Source organism: Schistocerca serialis, chromosome 3, assembly GCF_023864345.2.
Source record: "Schistocerca serialis cubense isolate TAMUIC-IGC-003099 chromosome 3, iqSchSeri2.2, whole genome shotgun sequence".
Taxonomy (NCBI): Eukaryota; Metazoa; Arthropoda; class Insecta; order Orthoptera; family Acrididae; genus Schistocerca; species Schistocerca serialis.
In genome coordinates, this window is record NC_064640.1 from 623,658,643 (window position 1) to 623,680,797 (window position 22,155).

A 22,155-nucleotide genomic window follows, 5' to 3' on the forward strand; every position below is an offset into this window, starting at 1 on the left:
AACACCATAATAATTCTTTGAGAAAAATCTTGGCCAGGCCTGTGTGGTTTTAACCTCTTACGTTTCCCTAAATGTATATCACTGGCGATATATTTCTTCTAGTACGATGACTCGTACTGCTAAATAGTTCTCTGTACATTCATTCGGCTTTCTGGACCCTATATCCCATAGATTAAATGCATATGGAATAGTTCTTGTAATTTGTGACGTTCTAGTCATGAACTGTCGACCTCTGTAAACGCTGTGGACACTTCTGTTGCTTTTGTAGGTAACGCTGATAAAGTAAATATTGCTGGCAGCTGCCTGTTATGCAGCATAAACAGTTCACAAAGAGGTGACTCTCATCTCTTGCCCCTCCAAGACCTCGTTATTTGTGAGATATTTATTTCCTACTATTGGTCTCGTAGTTCATTAGGTCAAAGAACTCAATTCAGGATCCTCTGCCGTCTGTATTATTTTTACCCTAAGGATTTGGGCCAGCAAATTCTACATGTGTATTATACGGACCGGACTTCTCTAGTTAGACAAAGATATGTCATACATGCGGTCACCGGACACACCGGACAAAATAATAGCTTTCCCCGTGAAACAGAACATGGTTGCTTTGGAGCATTGTGGGTGGTGTGTCAGGCAGTCATGTGAACTACCAGCGCTGTCGTTCAGTGTTGTGTATCTGCTATATAACAGTGACTGTATTGTTCTGATCTACTTTGCAATTTCCGCCAGACATGCATGTTTGAAGGACATTGCAAAGTACATTAGGAAAACACGGGCACTGCCAATTTAGTATTTCGTGCCTGATAACTGAGATTCGATTTTAATCATATGCCTTTCCCTTTACGGAATGCACTGTATCTGTGCGAGTACTGGACGTAGACGAAAGCGGTGAAATGGAAGTATGCGTCGGTCCAGGGAACGTGCTCGGGTGGCCGAGGCGGTCAAGGCGACCGCTCGCGTCAAGCGGAAGACCCGCGTTCGAGCCACGGCCCGGCAGTAATTTTCCTTGCCACCAATGCATAGTGGAGCGAACGTTTAGCCATATTCGCAAATGTGAATATGATTCTCGTACGTTGTGTATATTCCTGTGTGTCCGAGGTATTCACCGTCAGTCATAAACGGTGGTGGCACTAACAAGTCTCTCCTATAATATTTTTACATTTTTCTTAAAACAACAAAATTTTATTTATATTTCAACCTCAAATTATTTGTTATTTTAAAAAAGTATTTATTCCGCGTCGAACGCTACACATAAGAACAAAACGAAAAACAACAAAAAAGGTGACAAATGAAAACTGCAGTATGTACGACCTGTTTTATTATATTTTGTTACAGATCGTTAAACTTGCAATAAATAAATGAAAGAATAAATGTTCCTGTCTGTTGTATGGAAACAGCACAGAGTCAGAGAGCAAGTCAGTATTCGCGGAGAAACTGCGGAGTTTATATACTGTGTTGAATGTGCCATTAGAACGTTGTTATCTAATGTCAAGGGAGTGAGAACTTCGATTAGTATTCACAGGCACGACTTAAGACTTGACGGAAAGGTATTTACCACAGAAGACTTTCATATACTCTTAGTAATCGTGATTGTTCATTTATTACGCAGGTTGTTTCAACACTCCTCTTACTAACTCCTAGAATGTTAACAGGGCGTCGGATGTATGTAGATTTGAGAAGAACCCATAACCGAAAACGAACAGATTCCGTGATATAGAGCATATGACTATACATAAACACAGCATAAATATAATTAACATAAATTATAACGTCTAACGTTCATTTAATGTTTGGTTGGTTGTGTTATTATCGTTTAAAATTAAATTGATTATCGTTCAACAGAAAAGCAATTGTTAACTTTGTCTTCGTTACGAATTTAATTAATTTATCTTCGTTTCGAGTTTAATTAATTTACCTCCGTTTTTAAGTTGATTAATTCAGTCTCTGCTCCAATAAGATAAATTTATCGTTAATCAATTTATCTTCGTTTCGAGTTTTTTTTAGCGTCGATTTTTCCGACGACTGCAGTGAGTGTTGAATTATTGTGTGTGCCGTGAATAACCACCCTTATTATTTTTCATTAAAAAATTTGAATTTTTACGGCAGCACCTTTGGAATAGTCTTATATTTTTTCTTAAGGACAGTTATTATGGAAATCCAGAGATTAAAAATTTAAGAATAACAGATCTTAAACAAACAAAACAATAAATAAAAACTAAATTCTTCAGTAAATTCGGCCACCATTGTATTCTTGTACAGATTTTTCTGGTGGAAAATCGTTTTTATAATATTTATCGCTATCTGTTTCGCTTTCTTCGCTAGAATCCGAATCGTTTTCTTCCAAGTAACATTTGTTAATTGTCTTAAGAAACTTTTTTTATGTATTTCTCTCTACTGCGTTTATTTAAATCTTTTAATTCTACAAATGCATCTTTTTCTTTCTCATAAACTGTTATTCTTACACAACCATTTTTAAGTAAAATTAAATTCAAACATTCTGCTTGGTATTCTACGTCTAACAAACTATTTAATTTTTCTCTTGTATCTTTTGAATGCACTTTTTCTTGTAGAATAGATCTAAAACAGTAGCATTTCTGTATTTATTACTGCATATCTTTAGTAAGTCATAAATAAATTTGATTAGATTTAAATGGTAAAACTAATTATTCCCAAAGATATTGCACCTTGGGAAATAGCTGTAGTTGTTTACATAAGTAAAGAGTCCACAGAAAAGAACGCTTTCTGCTATTATTTAGTTATTTAGGATATAATATTTATTCTATAGAGGATGGGAATTTAATTCGCCCTTGTTATATTTTTGGAAGTTATGATATTCGAAAATATATAGCAAGTTTAGTTAGACTTAATTACGAATATCCACCATTAATGTTAGATTTTTTAAGCAGAGTTATGTAGTTTTTCCAGAGAAATTCGAAACAGTTAAAATAGATACAATTGCAAGCATATGCACATAAAAATTAAACAACAATCTTCCTTGGTGTTTATTTGGTGCTTTTTTATTTTTATTGAGGTTAATTTTAATCTTGTAATTTAGATATATATTTTTGTTTCTAATTTCTTCTTCCATCCAATAATTAGAACAATGGCAATCTGGTATATTTTCGAATTTAAAAATATATCTATCTTTCTCACTATAGCTTTCGATTGTGATGCTGGAAATTAGTTCTAATCTTTCTTCTTGATCTTCTAGTTTACAATTTTTAATTTTTATATTTCCTAATATTTGACCCATTTTTATGTTTTCGGTTATTTCTTTATCTTCTTCTTTATACAATGAAATCCCTTTGTCTTCGAAAATCATTATGGTTTTTATGTAAATTATTTTAGGAAATAAGTGTCCCTTAAAAGTGATTTTATTTTCAAACATAGTTTATCTTTGGGTTGGTAAAAAATCTCTAATTCCTCTCTAAAACTGTTGTATGTGGTACAAATAGATCCAGCTTTTTAAAAATTTTGTCTGTCTCTATCCATAAATATATTATTATTGGTGTCCTTAATGAAATATACAGACTTTTTACCATTATTTTCTCCCAAAACATCGATGTATTGGTAGTTGTTTTTATGGTTTAGAAGAAAAGTAAAAATTGCATAAATTCCACTTGTTGAAAAATTTATCCACTGTCATTTAAAATACTCTTTTATTTCTTCTTCCTTTTCTCTTATTTTTTTGTTTCTTCTACAAAATATTTTTGTGTTCTACCTTTAAAGAGTATGTTTTATCCAAATATTCTAGTTTTCTTTCTTGTATGCTTAAATTTCTAGTTCTTGTTCTCAATTTTTAGTTGAGTCTAAATACACTGCTTGATCTGTTTAATTTTTTTTAATATGAAATGGAGAAAGTTTATTGGTTGTATTTATTCTTTTTCTGCACACGAATGGAATAATATTTTCAGTACGACTTAATCCTAATTCTTAAATATTTATTTCTTTTCGTATTGTAGAAAACAGACTCTTGGATTTAGAAAAATATGTATCTCCTGATTTTATAAAGCATGCTTGTTTTACAGAAATTATATTCTCTGTCTCTTCGAAAATTTCTATACAATTAATAGGTAAGAAGCTAAAGCTAAAAGCAGATAAAACAAATTTAAGTAATTTTCCTCTTTCTTCTTCATTTTTTATTCCAATTTCTGTTTGCATTCCTGTCAATTTCTTTCTTACTTTGTCACCCCATTAAACGTACTGCAAGCAATTGTGAATTAGGCAACAACTGTTCTGTAAGGTATCCATAAATTTGTCCACCTGTTAGCTCGTGGAACAGAAAAAAATGAACCTTTCTTGAAATAGTTGGTATTATTTGCTATTAGTTCTAAACAATCTGTTAATTGATCGAATTCTTGTTTCTATTGGAAATCTGGCTTAATATCTTTATAAATTGATGCTTCCAGTCCTGGAATTTCATTTTCTTCAGCTAATGTAGAGGTAAAATGTTTCTATTAATTTTCTCTTAGACAATTTAAAAATCTATATTATGGTCACCTAATTGTTTATTAACTGCAGGACTTGTTAATTGATGGATAAATTTATTACATATTTTTACTCTGGAATTGGAATTAATCCAAGTTAAATAGTCTCTTCCAACAGAATTATGGTTGTTACTGTTATATTACAAACTTCTTTATATTCTCCTTGTTTTTGAAAATTAAAATTATTACTTAAGTATTCGATCATTTCTTCTTTACTAAAAATTCCTGAAAAATCTTGTGTAATATATAAATCCAACAAATATTAATGTTCCTTTTTCAGTTCTTCTACAATTTCTGGTAATTCTATTAAAAGTATTTCTAATTTAACATCTGCTAATCTGATTTTATTAGGAATAAAGATAGGATTTTTATGTTTTTGATTATTAATTTTTTTATTTTTATTAATAATTTGTTTAGTACTCTTAATTGTTGGTACATTAGAATCTGAAAAATAAGGAATTTTTGCTTTAAGTCCATGTCTAGCCAATTTAAATTTAGAAAATCTAGATTTTAAAAAACTGTTAAAATTTCTACAAGATTCTTTTATAGGAGAAATTTATTAGTTTTCATTTCTCCTCTGCAGTCTATAAACACTGTTATTTTTACAATCATAATATTGTCACAATATGGTTCGAAAATTGGTTTAAATTCATCTAATTTTTGTTCTCCATTTATATAGAAAATATTTTATTAAGATTATTATTATTTACATTTTGTGTAATAAACAATGATCCAAATCTTTTGTTTATTGTTTTTAATTTATTTCCAAAAAGTTGCCTTATAGAATACTCTTTTGTATATAACATACAATTATTTTCATCTTCGATTTAGAGAGGAAAAAAGAACATTAGATTTGTGTAAGAGTAGCAAGAATTTAAAAAGGTTAAAAAAGAGAAAAATTAAAAAGTAGCTGAAACTGAGTAACTGAAAGCATAGCGCTGTGCTAATATTACCTATAGGAGAGCAAAAATGTATACTTATAAAGTTAGTGATAAAATAGAGAAAAAATCTAAAGGTGTTAAGAAATGTATTGTCAAAAATAGAATAAGCTTAGGAGATTGTAATGATTGTTTGTTTAACAATAAAGAACAGTACAGAAGAATTAATATGATTCGAAATGAAAAACACCAAATATAGACAGTTGAAATGAACAAGAAAGCATTGACTTCTTCTCATGAGGAAAGATATGTTTTGGAAAATAAAATAGATACATTACCATATGGACATTATCCAGTCTGAGACTTAAGTCATTTTACAAATTATAAAAAATCTAATAAACATTTTTGTATATAAATGGAGACTATAATCAAGAAGCACAACAACTCAAGTGTCTCAAAATAGAGTTAGAGATAAATGTTCTATATAATGTTACTAGATGTGAATATTTATATACTATATATGGAGAAAAAAAATTGTATAGTGCTTAATAATGAGTTTAAAATTATTTTAGCACATAGATATTCTAAATTAAGTACTTATTGGTATCTTCAGTTAACTGAAAATGAATGGACGAAAATGAAATATAGAAGAATAGTGAAAATAGAAATAATGAATTTCATGATATTGAATTCACAATGTGAAAATTTTGGAGTTTTTGATCACAATGTGAAAATTTTGGAGTTTTTGATAATGAATTTATTATTCTAGGGTTCTCAAAGCAGAACCCTGGAAATTCAATATATAATCACACCCTGGAAAAATAAAATATACTTTTTACATTCACCATAATCCATTTTATTTATTTTCTTACATTCACCTTTTATAAAACAATATTTAATTTTATGTTCTCACATTCACCATTTATAAAAAATATTAGATTTCATTTTCTTACATTCACCTTTTGTATGAAAAAAATATTATTTTGAAAATTGGTGAATGTGATACAAAAAAATATTAATTTTTATTAATTTTTCTAAATAACTCATATGAAAAAAGTGAGTTAGAGCCGAAAAAGTGGATTACAGTAGCTAGATTCAATAGGTTCTGGGTAATTTTGAATTTTGTAGTGAAGGAACGAGTGAAACGAATGAGTGAGCTAGAAAATGGAAACTGAGCCAGAACCTACTGAATCTAGATACTACCATAGTTACAGTGAGTTATATCGCTCTACAAGTGAGGGGGTTATTCCTGCTGCAGGGAAACAGTAGGTCTTTGGACATCAGTTCCAGTTCAGACTGTTATCTTCCCTCCGTCTGTGGTCTTATTTCGTAGGGAGAAGGACGGATGGAAGATTTGGGTTAGTATGGGAAAGGATATCGGCAGTGTCCTTGCAAAGAAACCATACTAGGATTTGCCTGGAGCGTTTTAGGGAAACCACGGAAAACGTAAACTTGGATGGCCAGATGCGGAATTGAACTTTCGTCCTCCCGAAAACGAATCCAGTGTGCTAGCTGGTGTGCCACCTCGTTCGCTCCTTATTTCGTCACGTTTGCTGTCTAACCACAAGGCGTCGAAGCTCCTCAGTAGTTCACTGATCGTAGAAATATACTGCGCCGCCAGCCGCGGTGGTCTAGTGGTTCTAGGCGCTCAGTCCGGAATCGCGTGAGCGCTACGGTCGCAGGTTCGAATCCTGCCTCGGGTGTGGATGTGTGTGATGCCCTTACGTTGGTTAGGTTTAAGTAGTTCTAAGTTCTAGGGGACTGATGACCAAAGATGTTAAGTCCCGTAGTGCTCAGAGCCATTTTTTTTTTATACTGCGCCTTAACATGAAGATTAAGATTGAGATGGAGTGGAAGAAGACAACAAAACTACAGTTTAACGCTCTTTCGATGACGATGTATTTATGGACAGAAAGGAATTATGCCATGCCGTTTCGTAGGAAGTATCTCTCTATCCACTTAAAGCGATTTCAGGAAATCATTGTAAACTTAAATTAGGATGCTCGGAAGGGAATTTGGGCCACAGTCCGTCCGTTTACGAGTACAGTGTATTACCACTACGCCACCAAACGGAGTGAGATGGAGGAAGAAGGAAGGCGAAGTAAATCCCATTCACAAGAAAAATACGCTGATGGCAAGTACGGGGAACTGACACTGCCGTCTTGGGTAAGCTCACGATGGAGATGGTTCACCGTTGCCTTCCTCCGACATGTTGCGATGTGTCACATGTGTATCTGTGTAGTATGGATAACTGTCACGGTTACTTGTGTTGTGGTCGCGATATTCCGATGAATGGTACGAACAGAATGAAAACTGGTGCCGGCACATGCCCTGCTCCTCTCCAATCTCTCCACTTATTTTAACGTTCTCATCCAACTGACATAGCACCGTCAACAATTGCGGCGGCGCAGTGCCTTCTAGTTTATTACTCACTTACGTCGTTTAGCTCCACAAATTTGCTACCCGATCTGGTGCGACCAACGATGTAATGCACTCAAGAAAAACTATAGAAAACTGGTAGCATGTGATGGATTCCTAGACTGTGTATTGTCGACTATTAAGCTAGTGTCACTTTATTCTGCATAGTAGAGTAAAGGTACAGTAGCGACATACGGTAAGATCTTTTAAAAAAAGTGGTATGGTGTATTTTCAAATAGAGAAGTTCACATACTGCCACAATGTCCGTGTTAAACAACATGTAAATATTTGTAATGTACAACACAAGATAGGCAGCACCTATTCTGGCGTGCTCTACATTGTTGCGATATCGCCCTCCCTGTCCCAACAACCCCTCTGACATGGGCCAATCGCCGTACGTATAAAGTGGCGGCAATTCAAAAAAGTCATGGGAAGTTCAAAATTTCATATGGAATTCAAAAATACCCCAATTGTGCTACTGGGTGCTTGTCCCCAGTTCTATGACATCACTGTGGAAGTAGTGGTGTTGTCCTCAGTTTAAACTGCCAGGAAATCCAAGATGGTGAATAATCATCCTGGAATTCGAGACGTCTGATCCGGGGTAATGGCGCAGTCTGCATTTTGACAGATAGCCTGGGCTTTCGCTGGTGACACTCACCTGAGACAAAGGATGTATGCTTATTCTACAGGTCAAAGCATGGTTATTAGATAAAACATGCTTTTTTCCTGCCAGTCTGAGCCTGTGATTCTGCGACAAAGGGGATTTTCTCCCAAGGTCACCCATTCGACAACAAAGAGCATTAACAAACTAGATTTATTTGCTCATGGTGATCGATTTCAGATACTGTATTTCCTTATCAAAAATCAAGTCCCATATGTTGGAATTTACATGATATTTCTTTCAATGCACAGAAAGGAGAAGGAAAAAAAGGGTATTTACAATATTTACAACAAATAAATTAACAATTTACAGAAATATGTACTAAAGTATGACTCACAGGTTCTGTTTCCTCCGTAGCTGACACACTTTCTTAACGTTTTCCTTCTAACAGCTTTGAATGGCCATAGCACAGCGTGTAATGTTGTTGGAACACAGTTTATGAACTTATACGTTGATGCACTTAAATCACAGGAGATATGGAATACATTTTTACAGTCACCCTGTCAGACAACGCATAAAACTAAATGAAATCTCTTTTGGTGTGGCCAGCAGCAGTAAAACTAAACCTTCTGTACAGAGTATATATGCAATACACACACAGCATGCAAAAAAGCATATTAACAGTATGTACTAAAACATATGGTAAGCAAAGAAGAAGCTAGTTCACATACACATTATGCAATCATACACACACACACACACACACACACACACACACACACACACACATATATATATATATATATATATATATATATATATATATATATATATATATATATATATATATACCAGGTGGCCCACGCAAGCCATTTTCTGTAGTTTTATGTTTCCCACATACATCAGTGCAAGAAGGGTTCTCTTGCCACTGCTGTCCAAAGGGGAAGAGCACGTATAAGCAAACCTCCACTGAGCTGCGCCACCATCTGCGTTCATTTTCCTCCTGATTCCACTATGATGAGCTTGGATGGCTATCTGTTTGTAGTTCGACTCAGGTCTTACAGTCAAACAGGTAACAACTGCAGAGTACTCAAGCAAAGACTACACCGATATGGTACTACTCCATGGGGAGACGCAACGCAATGCAGTTGAGGCGCAAAGGCTGTATTCACAACGTTTTCCAACGCGACGTCTACATTCTGCGTATGTTTTTGCACGCACAGAGATGCGTCAAAGAACCGTGGGAACTTTCCAGGTACACAGTGTCGAGGAAAGACCAGTCTGCAACGTACCAGATATTTCCTGGAAAGTTACTGAGTATTTTGGAGCACATCCCATGCACAGTAAGGATAGTTTAAATGAAAATAACGCGTACAATATATAAACGAAAGTGCTATCGTGCTATCGCATTTAAATTGCATTATTATTTGTATCTATAATAATAATATTATTATGGTCATTATTATTAATATTATGAACGTCATTATATCTCTCCCACTAATACCTATACCTCGTCGTAATTAGGACAAAGAAGAGCTGCAGCATACCTGGGGATATCGAGGTCTTCGGTACAAAGGATGCTGGAGGAATGAAAATGGCATTCCAGTAAAATCGGGTATCGTTGTTAAGACGTCTCGTGAATGAAGTATCTGTAAATCCGAATCTCATCAGGCAAATTTTATGAGGAGATGAATATTATTTCGTCAATGACGCTACAGTCAATAGACACAATCAACATTACTGTGCTCTTGTATATCCTCACTGGTTACGATCACATCACATGCAAGCGCAATGGATTGTTAACGTATGGTGCGGCATTCGGGGTATCACACCATTGGACTAGTTTATTTGTCTCCCAGACTAACTGGTCGGCTTTATTTGCAATTCCTACAGAATGAGCTGAATGTTGGGCATCTCCTAGAAGACATCCCACTTCAGTTAGCTGTGAGGCACTGGTTTCAGCACAATAATGCACCACCCCATTATCGTTGAGGGGTTAGGGATTATCTCAACAATGTGTACGCCAAACGATCGATAGGTCGTGGTGGTTGCATTCGATGGCCAATGAGATCGCCTGATTTAACGTACTTGGATTTTTTCACACGCTGTTACATGAAAGCGAGGGTTTACGAAATGAAACCGGAAAATCCACAAGTATTAAAAGAACGAATAAGTCATGTTTGCGCTTCAGTATCGGAGTATCGGCAGAAATATTAAGGTGTGTCCGTGCTAATACCGAAAGGTGCTTACATCAATGCATCCAAAAAGGTAGACACGCATTTGAACATTTGTATTATGAATAATGCAGTTATCAAGATCTGTCAGCCTGTAACGTATGTTTAAAGGAACATCATTAATTTTTTATCGTATTCATTATATTCGTTGTTCTTTATTGCAATAAAAGATGTGATAGCATTTATGTAATGCTACCAATTATGAATCACAAATTGGTGCATTATGTGTTATTAATAAAGTAGTTATCATGTGTTGATATGCCTTGAAACAGATAATTCATATACTTTTTCCCTTGTGCGTATTGTTTTGGTCAGGGACAATCATTCCACTACACAGACACCTTTCTCGAGCCCAGGAATCAAACATGGCACCCCTACTACAGCAAGCAGTTTTCTACTGACGAGCTATAGGACCAGTTAAAGCTTTAAAGCGTGCATGGGTCACCTGGTGTATATAAAAGGTGTTAAAAATGCGTCGAATACTTTGAGAGATGATAATACTCATCGAAACAAGAAAATAAGTCCGATAAACATGTGTCCGGAAACGCACACTTTCTGAGATAAACATATATTTATAGGAAGGACTTTGGAAACCTTATTTGCGGATATTTGCACAGTCGTTGCACTGGCGCACCGTCAAATGTGTCACGAGCGTATTATGATGTCCCACTCACAGCACGCTACGTACCAGTAAGTGGTCTGCAGTCATTTGTGTGGTTCGAGACGTGTTGTAGGCTACGTTAGTTTTAGTCATGTTTGTGTGCCTTATTGTACAGTACTGTTGACCGGGGTACGTATGATGACGTTTTACCTTCTTCCGAATACTTATGTGTTTACTGTTATTGCTCTGTTTGTACGTAAAAATGGTGTAGTACATTTACATTTTCTTTCTTCCACCACTTGTTAGCAATGGACGCCTACTACTCAACAAGTGATGTGGTGGATATGATATTCTGCTATGGTTTAGCAAATGGCCGTAGCCTGCGAGCCCATGCCCTATACACAGAAAAGTATCCACAGCGCAGAGTGCCCTCTGATAAGCTGTTCGGCAGACTTTTTCAGCGCACCCTTGCAACTCAGAGAAGACAGTGGAAGTCTCCACACAGTCTGCGCACCTGATATGGAGGAGCGTGTGCTATGTTCGGTGAAGGAAACCCCTGGGACCAGTGTGCAACGATTAGCAGCAGCAAAAGGCGTGTGTAATACTCGTATCTAGTGGTACTTCATGAACAGTTGCTGTACCCTTATCATCTAGTGTGCGTTTAGGCCCTAAGGCCACAGGATCGTCGTGGCAGACGGTGGCTCTGTCAAAGGCTGTTGCAGAACTGTGACACGGACCCACTGTTCACACCCAAGATTTTATTTGCCGATGAGGCAGGGTTCACAAGTTATGATGTTGCGAATTTCCATAACCAGCATGAATGGACAGATGTAAATCCCCAAGAAATCCAGGAAAAAAGGCAACAACACCAATTCTCAATGAACATATGGGCAAGTGTTCTTGGCAATAGATTGATAGGGTCATAGCTGCTATCACAAAGGTTAACAGGGACGCATTATCTAGACTTTCTCACAAATTTATTGACTACCCTGATGGAGGGTGTGCCATTGCAACAACGGATACAAATGTGGTTCATGCATGATGGTACACCACACATTTTCACCACAATGTGCGCAAACATCTTATGCATACATTTCAGGATCACTGGATAGTTTGGAGGGGGGGGGGGGGGACGAGGGACAGCTTGTCCTGCTCGTTCTCCCTACTTCAATCTGATAGACTTCTGCTTATAGGGACACTTGAAGGAATAGGTCTGAGTCACGCCAATCAACGATGGGCAGACACTACAGTATCGAATTTTCAGTTCGTGTCAGCAGGTACAACAACAACCGGATATACTTCAAAGGGTGTGTCATTCCTTAAGCCAGAGGCAAAGGGGTACATTGTCATGTAGGAAGTATGCATATCCGAACCCATGATTACTCGACTTCTCTCAGAAGGTAAGCATTTCCGTATCCATGTTTACTGCACTTATTTTTCTGGTTTCCACGAGTACTACCACTTCCAGGGATGTAGCATATTGTTTTGAACACAGAGTGACAATTATTGGACTATATAAAACGAAGTCGTTATAATCTCTGAACAACGCGTTAGGACGTTCAAACTGCATGTTCTGCCGCGGGGCTCGATGGAGATTAGTATGCACATGCATGGTTCACTTTAACGATGAAGCCCACTTCCATTTGGATGGGTTCGTCAACAAGCAAAACTGGCGCATTTGCGGGACTGAAAATCCACATTTCGCGATCTAGAAGTCTCTTCACCCTCAATGGGTGAGTGTGATGTGCAGTGTCCAGTCACGGAATAATCGGCGCGATTTTCCTTGATGGCACAGTGACTACCGAACGGTACGTGAAGGTTTCGGAATATTATTTCCTTCCTATTGTCCAAAATGACAATGATTTCGACAAGATATCGTTCATGCAAGACGGAGTTTTACCCCATCAACGCAAAAAGTGTTTATGTCCTGCAGGAGCACTTTGGGAACTGCATTATGGCTCTGGGGTACCCAGAGGCCAGTGGCATGGGCCTCGATAGGCCGCCATATTTTGGTGTTCTGAATACATGCTATCCTTTTTCTGGGACTATATTAAAGACAAGGTGTACAGCAATAACCCCAAAACCATTGCTGAACTGAAAGCAGCCATTCAGGAGGTCATCGACAGCATCGATGTTCCGGCACTTCAGCTAGTCATGTAAAATTTTGCTACTCGTCTGCGCCACATCACGGCCAATGATGGCAGGAGTATCGAATATACCGTAACCTAAATCCGAATATCTGTAGGGGCGTTTACATGTTGGATAAAGTGTGTGCACGCCGTAATTTGTAACTAATTTGTGTTTTTCTTCATATGGTTCAATAATTGTCACCCTACGTCATACTATTCCACATACGTATGCACTCTGTCACTCAGGTGAATAGTGTGTGTATGTTAGGGTTTCAATTCTGTCATCACAGAAGACACACTTGTCAACGGTACAAGACATTCCGATTATCTTCAAATGTTCAAATGTGTGTGAAATCTTATGGGACTTAACTGCTAAGGTCATCAGTCCTTAAGCTTACACACTACTTAACGTAAATTATCCTAAGGAGAAACACACACACCCATGCCCGAGGGAGGACTCGAAATTCCGCCGGGACCAGCCGCACAGCCCATGACTGCAGCGCCTTAGACCGCTCGGCTAATCCCGCGACGCCCGATTATCTTCATGATTGCTGAAAACTGAATTGTTGGGCCAAATATGGAGTAGGAGATGGAGCACTGCCCATGCACTTCAGCCCGTCGCAAAACATGAGAGCCATTGATACCACATGCCGCATCCTGCACACTCTCCGCTCATCTGACAGTGGTATGCGTGTTTGCTTGGTATGTAGATATTTTATAGCGGAGGTCTATAACCTCCACAATTAGTAACCCACTATTCTCGTCTTTAATCAGGCCAATAACCTTGTCGTTTGCATGGGTTATGCCATAAGAGGTATCGGCTGCATATTCAAACATATTGAGTGCCCTAGGATAGCACCTTATTACTTCATATGGATCACAGCCCCTCACCCAGTAGACGAAGCTGTCTGTATACAACTAAAGTAACTCTGGATCTGTAAAATGATTTTTCGCAAACTCACAATGGAACTGGTACATGAGAAGTTTAAACAGGTCTCATATACAGATACCCGCACAAACAGCCGTTGTAAACTATATCGAAATCTTAACCATCTCCAGAGTAACGATATCTTCGTTGAAGATTGTGGTCCATTTGAAATTTGAACTAGCTATATAGCCTGTAGGGTCATAATGTCCCTTCCCGTGGGTAAATAAGTGAATTTCATGATGTTCTCTAACATTTTGCGTAGTTCTGTCGAAAATTGCATTATTCATAAGTTTGTAAAAGCTTTTTTCAATTGTACACGTCACAGAAGCCCTCTTTGCAGCGTTAAATCAATGTATTCGTTCAACCAGGGACGCTGCTTGAAGGTAATAACGGAGGTAATTCTATCTATTTTCAATCTGGAGACAGTGCTGGAGATTACGACAATTTTTATTTCGCTCAGCTTAGGCTGGGAAGCGTTTCCTGGAACTCGGTACTCTTTACATAGTGGGCAATCGCTGTCAGCATCACGAAAATTGATAGGTTACGTGAAATCCAACTCTAAAACGTATGTCATTACAGAATCTCCTGGCACATGTTTCATTTTTTTATGTACTTTAATGATTTCCTTACTGGACAGCCATCAGGAAATTAAATCATACCAGCCTACATTGTGGATGGAAATGTGTATGTGTCACGTGAGTTGGTGAGTCAAGTTGCATGCATTGTATGCAGCGCTGTGAAATTTGGTATGTATATGAGAATGATCCACACGTGGTGTTTCTGCTTTTTTATCTAATGCCCACAAATATAGCAGTCAAGGGCATTATTGTACAGTAATTTATCCTTATACGTTTTGGTCATACGAATGATTTTGTTACAAATATAAACTTTCGTTACAAGGTTACCAGGCTCAGAGAGCAACCACTCCACAGGATTATCTCTAATGTATAACTCAAAATTATTATGACTGGCATCACGTGCATGCCATTCTATGAGAATCATATGTGAGGCAGTAGAATCACACTCACAGCTCCCCACAGAAGCGATAAAACGTTGAATGTCAGCATATATGGCAAATTGCACTCACTCCTTGTGGAGTAAATTCTTAAACTTTAAGAATTTTGTTCTCATCAGTAAGTATTTCTACAGTCCCTGGTAGAGCAATACAACAATAAAATGTTAGTTGCTCACTTGTAGTAAATGAGATGAGGTGCCTAGGATGAAAACGCTATTCATAACCATCTGTTATGGTGGGACATGCTTTTGATCCAACAGTAGTGTTGTTCCTTATCCTTGGATATTAACAACAAATCTGCACATCTGATATGCCACCAGTGAGTTTGGAAAGGTTGAAGGGGTCCAACGAGTTTGTGTATAACAACACCATTATCTGACTTGCATTCCTTCATTCCATATACTTAAATAAGTATGTGAGTATTTTGCATATCAAATTTCCTGATTTCCTGAAGACTCAAAGGGAATTTAATTTCATCATGTTTTTAATAACCACTAATATTCACATGGCATATTTGTATAAGCTGTGCATCTTTCTTTTAATTTCTTTTGAAAGCCAGGAGTGACCACAGCAAACAGTACTTACCGTTATTTGTTATGTTAATGACGGCCTTTTTTCAGCTATATCCTTTCGTAGTGGGATATGGAAGGACTCCCCATGTATTGAAGCATAGACGTGTACATGATTGTCCAAATGCAGAACTGTTCTGAGAGATTTACCCAGAGTACGCGAAAGAACTTGCCCCCCTTCTAACAGCCGTGTACCGCAAGTCTCTAGAGGAACGGAGGGTTCCAAATGATTGGAAAAGAGCACAGATAGTCCCAGTCTTCAAGAAGGGTCGTCGAGCAGATGCGCAAAACTATAGACCTATATCTCTTACGTCGATCTCTTGTAGAATTTTAGAACATGTTTTTTGCTCGCGTATCATGTCATTTCTGGAAACCCAGAATCTACTATGTAGGAATCAACATGGATTCCGGAAACAGCGATCGTGTGAGACCCAACTCGCCTTATTTGTTCATGAGACCCAGAAAATATTAGATACAGGCTCCCAGGTAGATGCTATTTTTCTTGACTTCCGGAAGGCGTTCGATACAGTTCCGCACTGTCGCCTGATAAACAAAGTAAGAGCCTACGGAATATCAGACCAGCTGTGTGGCTGGATTGAAGAGTTTTTAGCAAACAGAACACAGCATGTTGTTATCAATGGAGAGACGTCTACAGACGTTAAAGTAACCTCTGGCGTGCCACAGGGGAGTGTTATGGGACCATTGCTTTTCACAATATATATAAATGACCTAGTAGATAGTGTCGGAAGTTCCATGCGGCTTTTCGCGGATGATGCTGTAGTATACAGAGAAGTTGCTGCATTAGAAAATTGTAGCGAAATACAGGAAGATCTGCAGCGGATAGGCACTTGGTGCAGGGAGTGGCAACTGACCCTTAACATAGACAAATGTAATGTATTGCGAATACATAGAAAGAAGGATCCTTTATTGTATGATTATATGATAGCGGGACAAACATTGTTAGCAGTTACTTCTGTAAAATATCTGGGAGTGTGCGTACGGAACGATTTGAAGTGGAATGATCATATAAAATTAATTGTTGGTAAGGCGGGTACCAGGTTGAGATTCATTGGGAGAGTGCTTAGAAAATGTAGTCCATCAACAAAGGAGGTGGCTTACAAAACACTCGTTCGACCTATACTTGAGTATTGCTCATCAGTGTGGGATCCGTACCAGGTCGGGTTGACGGAGGAGATAGAGAAGATCCAAAGAAGAGCGGCGCGTTTTGTCACCGGGTTATTTGGTAACCGTGATAGCGTTACGGAGATGTTTAATAAACTCAAGTGGCAGACTCTGCAAGAGAGGCGCTCTGCATCGCGGTGTAGCTTGCTCGCCAGGTTTCGAGAGGGTGCGTTTCTGGATGAGGTATCGAATATATTGCTTCCCCCTACTTATACCTCCCGAGGAGATCACGAATGTAAAATTAGAGAGATTAGAGCGCGCACGGAGGCTTTCAGACAGTCGTTCTTCCCGCGAACCATACGCGACTGGAACAGGAAAGGGAGGTAATGACAGTGGCACGTAAAGTGCCCTCCGCCACACACCGTTGGGTGGCTTGCGGAGTATCAATGTAGATGTAGATGTAGATCTCTTTTTTTGACATTCAGAGAGCTGGGTCTGTATTGGCTTTGGGATAAATCATCGAACAACTTAACTACTGAGGTGCCCCACAATACCTCTTGATTATCATCTCATTTATGAATAAAGACATTCTTCGAGGCACCCTCCTTAGATGGGAGAGAGAATTTGCACTACATCCTAGTGCTGCATTTAACGGCGGGATACTGCAGATTAATTAAAATCTTGAAAAGTTGTATTTTCAGAATGGTAGGCAATCTTTCATGAAAATGATTAAATTTCAGTAGCCGACCAATTATTGATGTGGGTAAGAAATATCTCGTCTCCAAGTGCATGTTGAATAACTGGAAATGGTATTATACCATACCTGAACATCTTCACTGTCAGAACAGATGGATGGCCTACTGCTGGCTGATAGTTGATGGTCACTAATAATATGAAGACCCCATCCCGATGGTCCAGGTGTTGGCGATGGTGGTGCTGCTGTTCGTGCTGGTGGTGGTGACGCTGATATGATGGTGCTGCTACCTCTCACAGTGGTCCATTGAGTGTCACTGCTACTACTCAAGGTGAGCCACTTGTGTGCTGTGTCATGGCCCTTGTGTTGGTGAGTGGGTGGCAGCTCCAATTCGTCAACCATTTCTGTAACAGGACAGCACAACAGTCAATAAATATCAGAAAATTTACGCAGACACACACACACACACACACACACACACACACACACACACATACCGTCCAAAATTACAGCAACCAATCGCTGTTTCGCCTTCCCCTGTCTGTTCACTGTGACCGTACGGTCGTGTTCTGCACGGCAGATAGTATTCCGGTCAACGAACAAACACACCAACGATGACGACGGTGCACCTATAAAACAGAGTTGACTTTTTCGGGTAATCCACATTCACAATCACTGTGTACACGGTCACAGAAGGTAGATTATGGCATAGAGAAGAAGCCTACCAGATTCTGCGGTGGAGGGCCATAGGAGGAATGGCAGCAAGATAGTCGCGAATTGATTGGGAGAGATGGCTTAATGTGAAACGTTCTGTTGTTTCTCGGATGTGGCGACAGCTTATAGAGACCGAAACTGTATCCTGAAAACCAGGGCAGGGCCCAGCACGTTTGACATCAGAAAGGGAGCACCATTTTTTGGCTGTAAGGACACGACGGTATCGCCGTAGTACTGCACAGCAACTGGCATCTGACCTCGCAGAATCCCCAAGACGTGTCGTATCGAGGCAAACGGTGTACAAAAGGCTTCGGCAGAGTGGCCTTTATTGTCGAACACCTGCTGTATGTGTACATATGACACATCTTCACAGAAGAGAATATCCAGAGGGGAGTCGTCAACCTGCTTCCTGGGCGATAAAACAGTGGGCCAATGTTCTTTTCACAGATGAGTCCCAATCTGGTCTGCCGGCCGAGGTGGCCGATCGGTTCTAGGTGATACAGTCTGGAACCGCGCGACCGCTACGGTCGCAGGTTCGAATCCTGCCTCGAGCATGGATGTGTGTGATTCCTTAGGTGAGTAAGGTGACATAATGTGCATTATTGTCATTTCCTAAGCATCAACCTGCCATAGGCAGACTCACAATATGTATTATACCGTAATTACGCAAGGAGAAGCCGGCCGGAGTGGCCGAGCGGTTCTAGGCGCTATAGTCTGGAACCGCGCGAGCGCTACGGTCGCAGGTTCGAATCCTGCCTCCGGCATGGATGTGTGTGATGTCCTTAGTTAGGTTTAAGTAGTTCTAAGTTCTAGGGGACTGATGACCTCAGAAGTTAAGTCCCATAGTGCTCAGAGCCAATGGAACCACTTTGAACCCAATTTGGTCTGTAGAGTGATTCTCGACGGATTCGCATCTGAAGGAAACATGGAACACTATTTCAGGACTCAAAAATTGTGGAAAGAGACCGATACCGAGGAGGATCCCTAACGGTGCGGGTAGCCATGGTGTTGACCACTCGTACACCTCTTATGAAAATGTACGAATGAATTGACCAGGCGTAACTGCTGTGAGGTATCATTACGAGATCTTGGGTCTTCAGGTGCGGTTGTTGGGACGTGCTGTGGGCCAAGACTTCGTATTGACGGGCGATAATTCTCGGCGACAAAGAGCCCTGGTGCTTGATGTTTCCTTGGAAACGGCCTGTATTGCTGCCAGAGGTGGTCACACCCCATAATGAGCACATTAACCAGTTGTCGCAAAGTGTGTGAAAATCCGTTAAGATGGAAGAAACGAAGAACATTTTTGTCTACAATTATAAACAGCACCTTAGAAAAAATTATAAATGACAGTGATGGAAAACCTCTTACGTTATTTGTTTTTCAAACAGCTGAGCAAATCTGACTGTGCTCAGACATTTTTCTCTTTACTTATTCTGATCATCACTAAACTGACTCACAATATTTTTAGCGCAACGCAATCTGACTTTCAACAATCCCCACAAAAGAATGGCCCTGGCTAGCAATAACCTATACCTTTCATGAATAACTTACCTTACAAAAATCTTCGTTACTCGAACTACTGCAATACAGCGAGCGCCAGTACTGCCAGCTAAATAAAAGATTTCTAACTACTGAAGGCAGTAACTACTGATCATCTCTAAACTGACAAACAATGTTTTTAGCGCAAGCGCAATATGACTTTCAACAATTCCCACAAAAGAATGGCCCTGACGCAATAACCTATACCTTTCATGAATCGCTTACCTCACAAAAATCTTCGTTACTCGAACTACTGCAATACAGCGAGCGCCAGTACTGCCAGCTAAATAAAAGATTCTAACTACTGAAGGCAGTAACTACTGATCGTCTCTAAACTGACACAATATCTTTAGCGCAACGCAATATGACTTTCAACAATCCCCACAAAAGAATGGCCCTGACTAGCAATAATTAGAGAATTCCCTCCCTAGGCCCGACAAGACGCCTCCTGGGACGCGGCAAGGTAGGAGTAGGCAAAATGCAACAGGGAATAACAATACTAATGTGCTAATGGTAAACTGCAGGAGCGTCTATAGAAAGGTCCCAGAACTGCTCTCATTAATAAACGGTCACAACGCCCATATAGTACTAGGGACAGACAGTTTGCTGAAACCAGACGTAAGCAGTAATGAAATCCTAAACTCAGATTGAAATGTATATCGCAGAGACAGGCTGGACACGGAAGAGGGAGGCGTGTTTATAGCGATAATAAGTGCAATAGTATCGAAGGAAATTGACGGAGATCCGAAATGTGAAATGATTTGGGTGAAGGTCACGGTTAAAGCAGGCTCAGACATGGTAATTGGATGTCTCTATAGGCGCCCTGGCTCGGCAGCTGTTGTGGCTGAGCACCTGAAGGATAATTTGGAAAATATTTCGAGTAAATTTCCCCACCATGTTATAGTTCTGCGTGGAGATTTTAATTTGCCGGATATAGACTGGGAGACTCAAACGTTCATAACGGGTGGCAGGGACAAAGAATCCAGTGAAATTTTTTAAAGTGCTTTATCTGGAAACTACCTTGAGCAGTTAAACAGAGAACCGACTCGTGGCGATAACATATTAGACCTTCTGGTGACAAACAGACGCGAACTATTTGAAACAGTTAACGCAGAACAGGGAATCAGTGATCATAAAGCGGTTACGGCATCGATGATTTCAGCCGTAAATAGAAATATTAAAAAAGGTAGGAAGATTTTTCTGTTTAGCAAAAGTGACAAAAAGCAGATTGCAGAGTACCTGACGGCTCAACACAAAAGTTTTGTCTCAAGTACAGATAGTGTTGAGGATCAGTGGACAAAGTTCAAAACCATCGTACAATATGCGTTAGATGAGTATGTGCCAAGCAAGATCGTAAGAGATGGAAAAGAGCCACCGTGGTACAACAACCGAGTTATAAAACCGCTGCGGAAGCAAAGGGAGCTTCACAGCAAACATAAACATAGCCAAAGCCTTGCAGACAAACAAAAATTACACGAAGCGAAATGTAGTGTGAGGAGGGCTATGCGAGAGTCGTTCAATGAATTCGAAAGTAAAGTTCTATGTCCTCACTCGGCAGAAAATCCTAAGAAATTTTGGTCTTATGTCAAAGCGATAGGTGGATCAAAACAAAATGTCCAGACATTCTGTGACCAAAATGGTACTGAAACAGAGGATGACAGACTAAAGGCCGAAATACTATATGTCTTTTTCCAAAGCTGTTTCACAGAGGAAGACTGCACTGTAGTTCCTTCTCTAGATTGTCGTACAGATGACAAAATGGTAGATATCGAAATAGACGACAGAGGGATAGAGAAACAATTAAAATCGCTCAAAAGAGGAAAGGCCGCTGGACCTGATGGGATACCAGTTCGATTTTACACAGAGTACGCGAAGGATCTTGCCCCCCTTCTTGCAGCGTTGTACCGTAGGTCTCTAGAAGAGCGTAGCGTTCCAAAGGATTGGAAAAGGGCACAGGTAATCCCCGTTTTCAAGAAGGGACGCCGAACCGATGTGCAGAACTATAGACCTATATCTCTAACGTCGATCACTTGTAGAATTTTGGAACACGTATTATGTTCGAGTATAATGACTTTTCTGGAGACTATAAATCTACTCTGTAGGAATCAGCATGGGTTTCGAAAAAGACGGTCGTGTGAAACCCAGCTCGCGCTATTCGTCCACGAGACTCAGAGGGCCATAGACACGGGTTCACAGGTAGATGCCGTGTTTCTTGACTTCCGCAAGGCG

The 22,155-nt window shown here is 39.2% G+C and overlaps 1 non-coding gene across 1 annotated transcript; it reads left to right on the forward strand.

Moving 5' to 3' along the window:
- Window positions 1-19,067: 19,067 nt before the first annotated feature.
- Window positions 19,068-19,151, forward strand: Trnas-gga (transfer RNA serine (anticodon GGA)). The gene is given in 2 exon segments: window positions 19,068-19,107; window positions 19,117-19,151. It is a non-coding gene; the product is annotated as a tRNA-Ser (tRNA).
- The last annotated feature ends 3,004 nt before the right edge of the window (window positions 19,152-22,155 follow it).